We start from the raw sequence: 12,152 nt of genomic DNA on the forward strand, positions 1-12,152 counted from the left end.
GACGGACCTTAGTCAGCAAAGTAATGTCTCTGCTTTTGAATATGCTATCTAGGTTGGTCATAACTTTCCTTCCAAGGAGTAAGCGTCTTTTAATTTCATGGCTGCAGTCACCATCTGCAGTGATTTCGGAGCCCCCAAAAATAAAGTCTGACACTGTTTCCACTGTTTCCCCATCTGTTTCCCATGAAGTGATGGGACCAGATGCCATGATCTTTGTTTTCTGAATGTTGAGCTTTAAGCCAACTTTTTCACTCTCCTCTTTCACTTTCATCAAGAGGCTTTTTAGTTCTTCTTCACTTTCTGCCATAAGGGTGGTATCATCTGCATATCTGAGGTTATTGATATTTCTCCCGGCAATCTTGATTCCAGCTTGTGTTTCTTCCAGTCCAGCGTTTCTCATGATGTACTCTGCATATAAGTTAAATAAGCAGGGTGACAATATACAGCCTTGTGGAAAGCTATAATTATATACTTTATTATTTAACATCCTTTCAGTCTTGCCCTGGACCTACCTAGTCCCAGATATAGCTTTCTCTTGCTTCTTATTTCCTCTGTCCTCTCTTGGGAACTCTTTGGCTGAATTATGAATGGGACTACTTTGATAAACTATAATAGCACTTATAATGAGCCTTATATTAGTAATGGAGGACTACCCTCAGAGAGACCACAGAAGTGCTAACACTATATAGATAGTCATCTCTGTAGAGAAGTGAAGTAAAGCCAAAATCCCATTGTACTGGGCTTCACCACTCCACAAGCAGCTCATATTTGTTTCAGAAAGACCTGAGACCCAAAAAGACCTGAGACCCAGCTTTTTCATGGTTGCTATTTCTTTACCATCAGTCTGCCTCTCTGCAAGTTACCTTCCCCATTAGGATCAAAGAATGTAAAGAACAGGGGATCTGAAGTCAGAGGACCTGGGTTTGGGTCCATTTATATGCTGTAAACTATAGGCTACTCACTTTTCCTGATGTAATACCTACCTTATCACTAGGTGGTAAGGAGATTTAGATGAGATGTTATAAAGAATTCTTTCCCATTAACAAGTTATCATATTTCAAAAGGTACATCTTTCCAAGGGTAAGAATCAAAGTCATGTCATGGTCTAATGGCACTTCTTCTTATAAGTGTAAGCAATTACCTACACCTCTTGGCACCTTGCTTTCCTCTGCTATGAAATGGGCAAGGGCATTAGTTGTCCAGAGAAGGAACTTATCTGGAGTGGAAAATGTGCAAGGTAGACTTAGGACTGGTGAGTTACCATTATGCTAGTTCTAATACCACCAATTTCATTTCTTCCAGCAGGATTTAGAATGCCACAATGGTCTTCTTGGCACTATGCTTGAACCTGTTATATCTGGTTGAAAGAGTGATTTTGGGCAGCTTCTTGCTATAAGCTAGGCACGTTATTGGACTTCCCTGGTGGCTCAGACGGTAAAGAATCTACCTGCAATGCAGGAGACCTGGCTTTGATCCCTGGATTGGGAAGATCCCCTGGAAGAGGGCAACCCATCCCAGTATTCTTGCCTGGAGAATCCCATGGTCAGAGGAGCCTGGCAAGCTACAGTCCATGGGGTCTCAAAGAATCAGACATGACTGATTGACTGATTCTCTACAGAGCGACTAAGCACATAGGCACATTATTAAATACTTTTATCCTCAAAATAGAAGAATAATATAATCTATCTCATAAGATTGCAAAGAGGATGAGGAGCTTATGTAAATAGGGTGCTGAGTGGGGTATTTGGCACCCACTGGGGACACAACCCTAGACTAGATATTGCTTTTCAGGTTCTACCTTCATCAAATAGCATTTGTTAAAAATTCCCAATAAGACATGGTACTAGGTGCTTTTGCTTTAAATAATAGAGGGCTAAGGGAAGGTCAGATTGGGGTGAAGGATGAAGGGAGCCAGTTTATATTTGTTTGTTTGTTCTATAACAAACAGTAGTAATATTGCCTCTCCTTCCCCTGGTCCCGAGCCTGCTGAGTCACTGTTCCAGCCTCTTGGCCCATGATCTCTGGCTGTGTCTATGGAATACAGCAAAACCCACAAGAAACCAGCACTAATAGAAGGCAGATCGTTTTGAGGGATTTTTGTTTGCGTTCCTGTGCTTGCTCTCCTGGCGAGATAGGAAACCTTTAATAAGACTTTTCCAAAATGATGCTGCATGTGAAATGTGAATTTTTCCCCCTCTGTTCTCCTAACAAATGACCATTTCATGAGGTTTCTTTTCATATTTTTTCCATCTTCTTTCCTGTTTCTCAGTACATTCTACAAAGAGCTTACTCCTCTGCTGGTTACTGATGGATGGTTCTACTCTGTGTGCCCTTTAATTTTGCAATAAACCAACAAGGAGTTGAGACCACAAACTTAAAGAGGATTGACTTATTTATTTGACTGGATTCACTGGAGCAACAGGCAGATTTAGTCATTTCAGTGTGGTCCTGGGGAGGGCAGGAGGAGTCCATGAGAAGGAACACTGTGTTGTAAATAACCAGATAGAAGAAAACTTGCTTGTCCTCCCATTCCTGGACACCCGTTCCCAGCAGTGATCCCTTCCAGACCTTCGTGGGAGCAGAAAGTCTTCCATGAGACTTGCCCACAGCTCCAGGATTCTGAACTCACTGGGACTCTAGATAATGTGGAAATGATAGCACTACCCACAGGTCCTGTGTCCCTTCTTTTCAGAGAGATCATAGTTTCCCTTAAAGAGTTGTAGGAATATCCACAAACCTGCCAAGGTCACCAGTCTTTTAGACCTAGCCTCTTGACTGGATCACTTTGAAGACCCAGAACAAACCTCTTTCCCTACTATCTCCATCCCAGCTGTGTCTTCACCATAAAACTGGGGCCTCCAGGATTCAGGGGCACTAATACACTTCGTGAATTGATAATAAAACGTATTAAGAATCAGTCATTTCTCACTTAGCACCGCCATTGTATGGAGTCACCAGTCTGAAAATAAATGCAAACATCATTTCAAGTCGGAAAAGAACAGGCTTCTTGAATGACTCATGTGAATAATCCTCAGTAAACTAAAGAGAACCCTTATAGGGTATTTAAAACATAAACCATAGTGGAAAAGAATCTGAAAAAGTGTATGTGTTAATATATAACTGAATCACTTTGCTGTACATCAGAAACTAACACAACATTGTCAATCAACTATAATTTTTTTGAAAAATGAGTAAAAAAAAAAAGACCACATAGATATTATTATCATTTAGATTTAAGGATTGCTCCATATCCGGTGCTGCTCTCTAAGAATTGACGTGAAGCTGGAAAGACAAATGCCCAAATGGAATTTGTCCCAGCTGTGAACTGCTCCAGATCTCAGTGTTGTTTGCGGCTCTGCCACTTTTAACCAACTAACTGCCTGTTCTTATTCTGCTCTTATGTGGCAGCCTTTCTTCTGAAACTCTTGTCATCGCATTTGAGCAGAAGTGAAAATACTAGCAAAGTGGCTAGAGGCCAAGACAGAAATAGACTGCAGGAGTCTGTGTCCTTTCTCTCGCCATACCTGCTAGAGCATGGTTCCTCCCTGGCCTGAAGACTCAATATTTCCAGCTCTGCCAGACAGCAGTCAGTCGACTGCTTTTTTCCTGTCACTGAAAGCTTGTCTTATTCTCAAATGTTTTGTACAGTTTTCTTTTACATGTGATTTTGCTTTAAACAGCACAGAATTTGGTCAGTGTTATATCAGCAAATGGCTGGCTCTGAAGAAATTAATTGACAAAGATCCACGAGGCTGTGAGTTTTCATATTGAGAGCCTTTCATGTGGTAGAACCAGCGTAGGCTAGAGGGCCAGACAGATCTGGTTTGAATCCGGCTCTTCCACGTGCTAACTATTTGGTCTCAGAAAATTGCTCAATTTCTCTAAACCTCAGTTTCCTCATCTTCAAAACTACGATAATAATGTTTACTTTACTGGGGTATGAGGATGAAATGAGCTAATGTATGTAAAGTACTTGGTACACGGTCTGATACATAGGAAGTGCTCAGTAGATGCTAGTTTCCCTGCCTTTCCCTCCCCTCCTTTAGAAACACATGAAACCTCATAGCATTTACACTGAAGGTCTAAAGATAAGAATAACATGGGTGATATAACTAGGGAAAAATTCTCATACTGAGTTACTTGGTACTGATTCTAGGGTGGGAGTGTTCAGAACTGAGAGATCAGTGTCAGCTTGCATAGTTAGGAAAGAGCTCATGGAAGAGGTAAGATTAAATTGGCCCCAGAAAGGTGGAAACTTAAGAGTAAAAGGGTTATTTCAGACTAGGGTACTTGGGGTGGGGTCTATAGTCCAAGTGAGTGAACTGTGAAACATATAGAGATAGAATATAGAGGTCAGAAGGCTCAATTGTTTTCACTGGGAAAATTGAAGTGGACAGAATAAAGAGCTAATATTTTTTAGGCACCTGCTAGATATTAGGCATTGTCTTAAGTGCTTTGTATCCAAGTCATTTATCCCCACAGTAGGTATGATTGTTATCTGAATTACAGAGTTGAAGAAAGACAGAGAGGGCCCAAGTATCTTACCTGAAACTATCCAGCCAGTAGGTCTTGGAACTGAGATGGAAACTCAGGAGGTCTGACTGCCGAGGCCACCCTTCTGACACACGGCAGCTGCCTGGGTTATTTTTCATCTTCCCTCCCAAGGTAGTGAGGGTCAACTGAGACCGTTCTGTGAACAAATTCTGAAAAATCTGAAAAGTGTCATGCTTGTGGAAGATGGCGCGATTGTACTAGTTAATGATGTCAAGTGCGAGGTGAACAAGATGGTAGAAAGCAACTGAAAGTGATAAGAATTTCAGGATGGCACACTCACACAACAGTGGGCAAGCTCAGCAGCACCGTGCCCCCCAATCCCCTCTAGCAACACAGACGCCTGACACCACCTCATGTTTCCTCCCGGGTCCATGCTTCAGGTGGCTATTCCCAAGCCACCAGAGTGGGTATGGGAGACTCGGGTCTCCTTGTCATTTGTCATTGAGTGTGACCTGCCAGGATACCCATCTTATGGGCCTGTAGCATGTGATTGGTCGTTGGCTTACCATTGGCCATGATGGAAGATCTCCACTACGTGGCATTGCCTTGGAAGGAAGTCTACTCCTCACCATGTAAATATTTAACCATTTTAATGTATTTATTCTGGGCCTGTTCTTCTTGTGTCTATCCCAAATTGACTCTGTTTAATCAAAGTTGATTACTGTTTGCCTTTATTGATATCATGTACTTAAGTATAGACACAGACAGCATTGCTTCAGCACCCAGCCACTACTCTGCCCTGCACCTTTTGTTTTTAAATAACACCTTACACAATATCCCTTCCTGGAGGATGTCATATAAATAGCTTTTGTTCAAGAGCATATCTGATGAGGCTGCTGCCTTGGAAATTTGTTCCTAGGCAGACCTTTTGACCTCCTTTTGAACAGACAGTGAGTGACCTCTGCTCCCATTTTATGCCACAGATTCCCTCTGGAGACAGAGCTGAATGCACACATCCTTTTACTGAGTTTGGAGAGCCCTTGGTTAGCCTGCCATTTGCCTGTGTGAAATAGAGAAACAAGGAGTCAGACCAGTGTTGGCTCATCCTGCTTTGGAGGTTCCTTGGAGGCCCCTCTGGGCTTTAGCCTCTCCCAGCTCTAAGCCACTGTAAGCGTGGTGGGGCCTGGAGAATAGCCAGGTCAGTGTTTATCAGCCTGGACTCCCCCAAGAACTGTATTTTCTGACCCCCCAGGGAGCAAGTGACTCAACAGGGGTGTTTTCTTGATCTCAGATGAGTCTAAGGAGGGGAAATCAGTTAATAGCAGCCGTCTGTGATGGACTGATCACAAAACTGTGTCTTTCTAATCCTCTTTGCAAATCAAAGAGAGGGGAATCCCCAGAGCCCAGGCGTATAAGTGAATAGAAAGCACCACCAAGTAACAAAACACCTAAAAAGGTCAGCAGAAACTCGGGGGGGTGTTGGAAATTCACCTCCCCTGCCTTTCTGTAGGGCTCAGTGGGCAGTAGGGGTGTGGGCGAAGACAGCCAACCAAACACCCTGCAAAAGCCACTCGGCCACAGGAAATGTACAGCGGAGGAAGGTTTCTTCACGTCTGGGAACCTCAGAGTCTTCTGACAGTTGGCCTTGTTCTTTTCCAAGCCCTGGCTTCCGGAGACTCTTTCGCTCCCGTGCTAACTGCAGAGCTGCACACCGTTGGTGTGCGCACCATTGGGAGCCGCTGTGGGCGCACTGTCGCAGTTCACCAGTGGTGCGTGTTGCTTCCTGCAGTGGGCCCCACATTGCTGACAGGATGCCGCCGAGGTTGCTGCAGGTGGAAACAGCACCCCAGCCTGTTCTTTGTGGCCTCGTTACAACTGTCGCCCCATCTGAGACCCGGAACCAACACGTGTTAACCTCAGCCCCGCTGGGGCCAGTGGAACAGTGAGCCGACCGTGGAACCCGAGCACTTCACGCCTACGTCCACAGCACAATAGCTGCCGGCCCAGGGTTTCCACTACATCCTCTCGTGTGCGCACCCCAGGAGAAGTAGGCCAAGGGGAAAGCGCCCTGTGGTGCAGCCCTGTCTGCTCGTGTGTTTATTTTGGCCAAATGGCAGACATGGTACTTGCCTCAGTGCATTTTCTCTAAACTTGGTGGTCAAGGCAGTGGCTGCAACAGAGTGTAAGCAGTACATCATCAATCCCTTTGTGACTGACTGAATGTGTGTTTGTGCAAGGATGAGAAGATTCTGTTTTGTTCTTGTCTGTGTTGCCTTATACTGAGCCAGTATCTTCTTTAGGGACTCCCCATACTAGCTCTACCTGTGAAAATCACAGTGAAATCTGCAACAGAGATTTCCCCCCACCCCCAGGTCTACTATTGGAAATGTGGATTTTATCAAGATTGAAAATATTCTCAGCATAAACACAGAATTATTTAAAGTTGTCTCCCTTATTCTTTTTTCCCTTCCTCTCTTCCTCAGACTCTGCCAATTGGTTCTATGTAGGATGGATTTCCTAAGGTTAGACATGATGAGAACCAAGGATAGTGGTGAAATATTAAGTACAACACTAGTACCGATGTGGTGTGAAACCTTTTCATAGTGGGCTGCCATTACAATCATGATACATTCTTTTCTTCACGTCTTTTATGGACTCACTTTTAGGTACAGAGAGGTTCGGAGCCTTTCCCAACATTGCACAGCAGGTTAGGGACACTGCACAGCAGGTTAGGGACAGTGCCAAAACTAAAAGGCAGCCTTCCTAACTCACACAGTAATCTTTTCGTCGAGCCAAAGTTCAGTTTGGTCCTTTTACCACAAATATTTCTACAGGAAAATCCCCCATAGCCTTTCAGATTTTCCCAGAGAACAGTTGTCACAGAACTTCAAGATGGAAATAGCAGGCTGGAATACTAAAACCCTATCAGTTCTTTATTCTAGAGCTGACAGTTGATATTCTCTGGGCTGAAGCTAAAGAAAAATGATTTTTTTTTCCATAATGAAATGATTTATAATTTTCCAGAGCTTGGCAAAACTAAGCCAGTGAATAGTAAAACCAGATTTGTGACGCTCAAACTCCAAAATATTTGGTCTGACTTTTCCTCAAATTTTGGATATCTCCTTTCAAAGCTGGAAGTGATGGGAAGGGAGGGGGCGGGGAATCGTCAGAGGAGAGGCTTGAGTCTGCTTTTAGGATCTGCTTTTAGGGGGGCTTACCCGGTTCCCACGCTGTACTCAGAGCACCCCCTCTCTCTTCTTGGGCTTCTCTCGCCTCCCCCCACCCCCCACAGTCTCCCTCTTACTCTTAGCTCCTATTCATCAGGCCGGTTGGGGCAGACACTGTCATGGTTGGGAGGCAAGAGGAGAGGATGGTGAAAACCACTCCAGGGCCTTTCTCTCAAGCCTTGGTGATGAAAGGACTCAACGAACCTTAACAGTTTCTCACAGGAAAATTCCATCCTCTGTCTCCTTAAGAGCAAGGCATTCAGTAACCCTTAACCAAGTCAGGATGAAAATTCAGGATTTCTGACTGAATCAAGGCCTGTGTTTAGATAGTAAGGCTCCGTCACAGTCATACCTGGGAATTCGGATCATTCCAGATACCAAAAGTAATATTTTTAAAAAGGGTACCTTAAGCAGATAGGTTGTGTTTAATATAAAAATAATAAATACAGGCTTCAAACCGGAGCCCTGGTTTGACAGGAATCAAACCAGAGCCCTGTCATATTTGTTTCATATTTGGGGAAAGGTTTGGCTATAGTCCCTTTATTTTTCTTAATCAAAGTATAGTTGCTTTATAATATTGTGTTAGTGTGTTGACTGTGGAGTTGCATAGAGTCAGACATGACTGAAGCGACTTAGCAGCAGCAGCAGCAGTATTGTGTTTCAAGTGTATAGCAAAGTGTGATTTGGTTATACGTGTGTGTATGTTTGTGTGTGTGCATGCTAAGTTGCTTCAGTCATGTCCAACTCTGCAGTGCTATGGACTATAGCCCGCCAGACTCCTCTATCCATGCGATTTTCGAGGCAAGAGTACTGGAGTGGGTTGCCATGCCCTACTCCAGGGGATCTTCCCGACCCAGTGATCAAACTGTCTCCTGCATTGGCAGTCGGGTTCTTTACCATTAGCACCACCTGGGAATCCCTTGGTTATACCCATATATGTATGTATCTATATTCTTCTAAAAAACTTCTGTGCCATTTTAGTTTAGAGCTTGGTCATTTTGAGAGTGCTAGATTTGGCATCAGGCAAGCAGTTTGGGAGCAGAGTTAGTCCTGAAGTCTCTCTTTCTCATCAGCTGATGTCCTTTCTCCGGCTGCCCAGTTTATCCAGGGGGCTGCCTGTTCTTTTGGGTTCTGTGAATATCAGGACCTTCACTGCGCCTAGCTCTTCAGGCACAGTTAAAGTGATCTTGAAACTTCTCTGCTTCTCTGCTATGTTATAGCAGGTTTCTGGCAGAGAGTGAGCAGGAGAGCAAAGCTGGTATCCTTATGGGTATAGAAATACCCGCAAGATGCCTGACATTGCCCGATGATTCCTCTAGACCAGTGTGTATGTGTGTGTGTTTTCAGTTGTGTCCGACCCTTTGTGACCCTGTGGACTATACCCTGCCAGGCTCCTCTGTCTATGGAGTTTTCTGGGTAAGAATACTGGAGTGGGTTGCCATTTCCTACTCCAGGGGATTATCCCCATTTAGGGACTGAACCTATATCTCTTGTGTCTCCTGCATTGACAGTCAGGTTCTTTACCAGCTGAGCCACCAAGGAAGCTCCCTCTAGCCCAGACAACTCCTCAAATTTTGTTGCACCATGAACATGAAGAGCGTTAGTGTTCAAGCCTCCTATGGGTTTTGGAAATGACAAGCCACATAAATGCGTCTGAAGTCACTGAAAGCCACTAAAAAGACTGGCAGAATTTGGCTAGGATTGCCTCAGATGCTTAGCCCTCTCACAGAAGTCTGAGCTTTACTTGGTTTATGGTTATTTATTAGCATCAGAGTCTGAAAGCACTCTTGCCACAAGACTGGACTTGTCACAGTGTTCAGTTCAGTTTAGTTCAGTCGCTCAGTCGTGTCTGACTCTTTGCGACCCCATGAATCACAGCACCAACACCTCCCTGTCCATCACCAACTCCCGGAGTTCACTCAAACTCATGTCCATCGAGTTGGTGATGCCATCCAGCCATCTCATCCTCGGTTGTCCCCTTCTCCTCCTGCCCCCAATCCCTCCCAGCATCAGGGTCTTTTCCAAAGAGTCAACTCTTCCCATGAGGTGGCCAGAGTATTGGAGTTTCAGCTTTAGCATCATTCCTTCCAATGAACACCCAGGACTGATCTCCTTTAGGATGGACTGGTTGGATCTCCTCACAGTCCAAGGGACTCTAAAGAGTCTTCTCCAACACCACAGTTCAAAAGCATCAATTCTTTGGTGCTCAGCTTTCTTCACAGTCCAACTCTCACATCCATACATGACCACTAGAAAAACCATAGCCTTGACTAGACAGACCTTTGTTGGCAAAATAATATCTCTGCTTTTCAATATGCTATCTATGTTGGTCACAACTTTCCTTCCAAGGAGTAAGTGTTTTTTAATTTCATGGCTGCAATCACCATCTGCAGTGATTTTGGAGCCCCCCAAAATAAAGTCTGACACTGTTTCCACTGTTTCCCCATCTATTTCCCATGAAGTGATGGGACCGGATGCCATGATCTTCATTTTCTGAATGTTGAGCTTTAAGCCAACTTTTTCACTCTCCTCTTTCACTTTCATCAAGAGGCTTTTTAGTTCCTCTTCATTTTCTGCCATAAGGATGGTGTCATCTGCATATCTGAGGTTATTGATTATTTCTCCCGGCAATCTTGATTCCAGCTTGTATTTCTTCCAACCCAGCATTTCTCATGATGTACTCTGCATAGAAGTTAAATAAGCAGGGTGACAATACACAGCCTTGATGTACTCCTTTTCCTATTTGGAACCAGTCAGTGTAGCATTTTCATAATCTTTTAATGTATTTCTAAATGTTGAAACATGTATAATATCATATGTGAAACGAATCGCCAGTCCAGGTTTGATGCATGATACAGGATGCTCAGGTCTGGTGTACTGGGATGACCCAGAGGGATGGTATGGGGAGGGAGGTGGGAAGGGGGTTCAGGATGGGGAAAACGTGTACACCCGTGGCAGATTCATGTTGATGTATGGCAAAACCAATACAATATTGTAAAGTAATTAGCCTCCAATTAAAATAAATAAATTTATATTAAAAAAATAGATGTTAGACCCTTTGTTCATTACTTTTATTAGATCAGATTCTGGTGACCCGGATTCAAGGCCTGGACCTGTCCATGGCTGTGGGCTGAGAGTTGTTCTCTCTCTTCTCCTCTGCCCAGTGCTGTCTTGGGAGGGAGAGTGGGCAGGGAGGCCTGCAGACCCCCTTTCTTATCTGAACTATTAATCTCAGGCCAATGACTCTAGTTCACTCTCTGAAAAGAAGGGATTAAAAAGTTTGCCTCTCACCTGCCCACACAGAAAGCTAAATGAGGGCATGTGCCGTATTCTTAGGTCCTTAAAAATATCCGACTTACAGATGTTGAGCTACCGTCTCGTTGATCATGAATCTCTCTTCTGCTGAACCAAACGGGGCCAGATATCCCATTCCAACTTATTCTACTCCTGGTTGACCTCACAATCACTCTTTGTTGCCTCCTAAGAGTCAAATAAAAAGAGCCTCTTTTTCAAAGGCTGGACTTTTAGGCCTGACAATTTCCTGCTCTGATTTCTCCAGCACTGTCCCACTCTTTCTTCTCTCCATCACTTTCTAGTACTCAGTGGGCTGGACTATACTGAGTGGCTGCTAATGAAGGTCCCCACAAAGATAATTCTTTCATACTTCAGTGTAGGGTGGATCAGGTTAGGTACATACAAACTAGACACATACAGAGGCCCCATAAGGCAGGACCAGGAGCGGGAGGCATGAGTAGGGTGTAGGTATAGCCTAGATTAGTCTTGTCCTAGTGTAGCCGAAGAAAGATGTGCCCACTGAAGGCAGACGGTCCACACTGGACACAGAGACTGGTGGAGGGTCAGCAGACTCCAGCTCACCAGTTCCCTGGCCCTGGGGGCTGATGCTTCTGACCAGCTCATCCTACCCCTACCTGCTTTGTTGTTGTTCAGCCTCTCAGTTGTGTCCAACTCTTTGCAACCCCACAGACTGTAGCCCACCAGGCTCCTCTGTCCATGGGATTTTTCAGGCAAGAACACTGAAGTGGGTTCCCATTTCCTTCTCCAGGGGATCTTCTCAACCGAGAAATCATACCTACATCTCCTGCCTTGGATTCTTTACCACTGAGACAATTGGGAAGTCCTACCTGCTTATCTCTAGGTATTTCCTTTCGTAAGCTACGTTTTTGCTACTTACTGGAAGGGAGTCATGCTTTCGTTTGCCTGTTGGCTGGATTTTCTTCCCCAGGACCTTCTGCCTTCTGACAAAAATGACATTCATTCCCACCTGTCTGCCTTATTAGTTCTTCTTGTCTTTAAATGGTTCATGTCTTTCCATCTCCTCGCAAGCTTATGAGAGAAGTCCTACTCTCTATGAAGGCAGGAGCTATTAGGTTTTTTATAAATCTGTACTCTGAAACTTCTTCCTTAGGAAGC

At 44.4% G+C, this 12,152-nt stretch overlaps 1 protein-coding gene across 3 annotated transcripts in view; it reads left to right on the forward strand.

Moving 5' to 3' along the window:
- Positions 1 to 12,152, forward strand: part of RAD51B (RAD51 paralog B) — a 615,635-nt gene that overhangs the window by 426,325 nt on the left and 177,158 nt on the right. The window lies entirely within an intron of this gene.

This window comes from Ovis canadensis, chromosome 7 (assembly GCF_042477335.2).
Source record: "Ovis canadensis isolate MfBH-ARS-UI-01 breed Bighorn chromosome 7, ARS-UI_OviCan_v2, whole genome shotgun sequence".
NCBI lineage: Eukaryota > Metazoa > Chordata > Mammalia > Artiodactyla > Bovidae > Ovis > Ovis canadensis.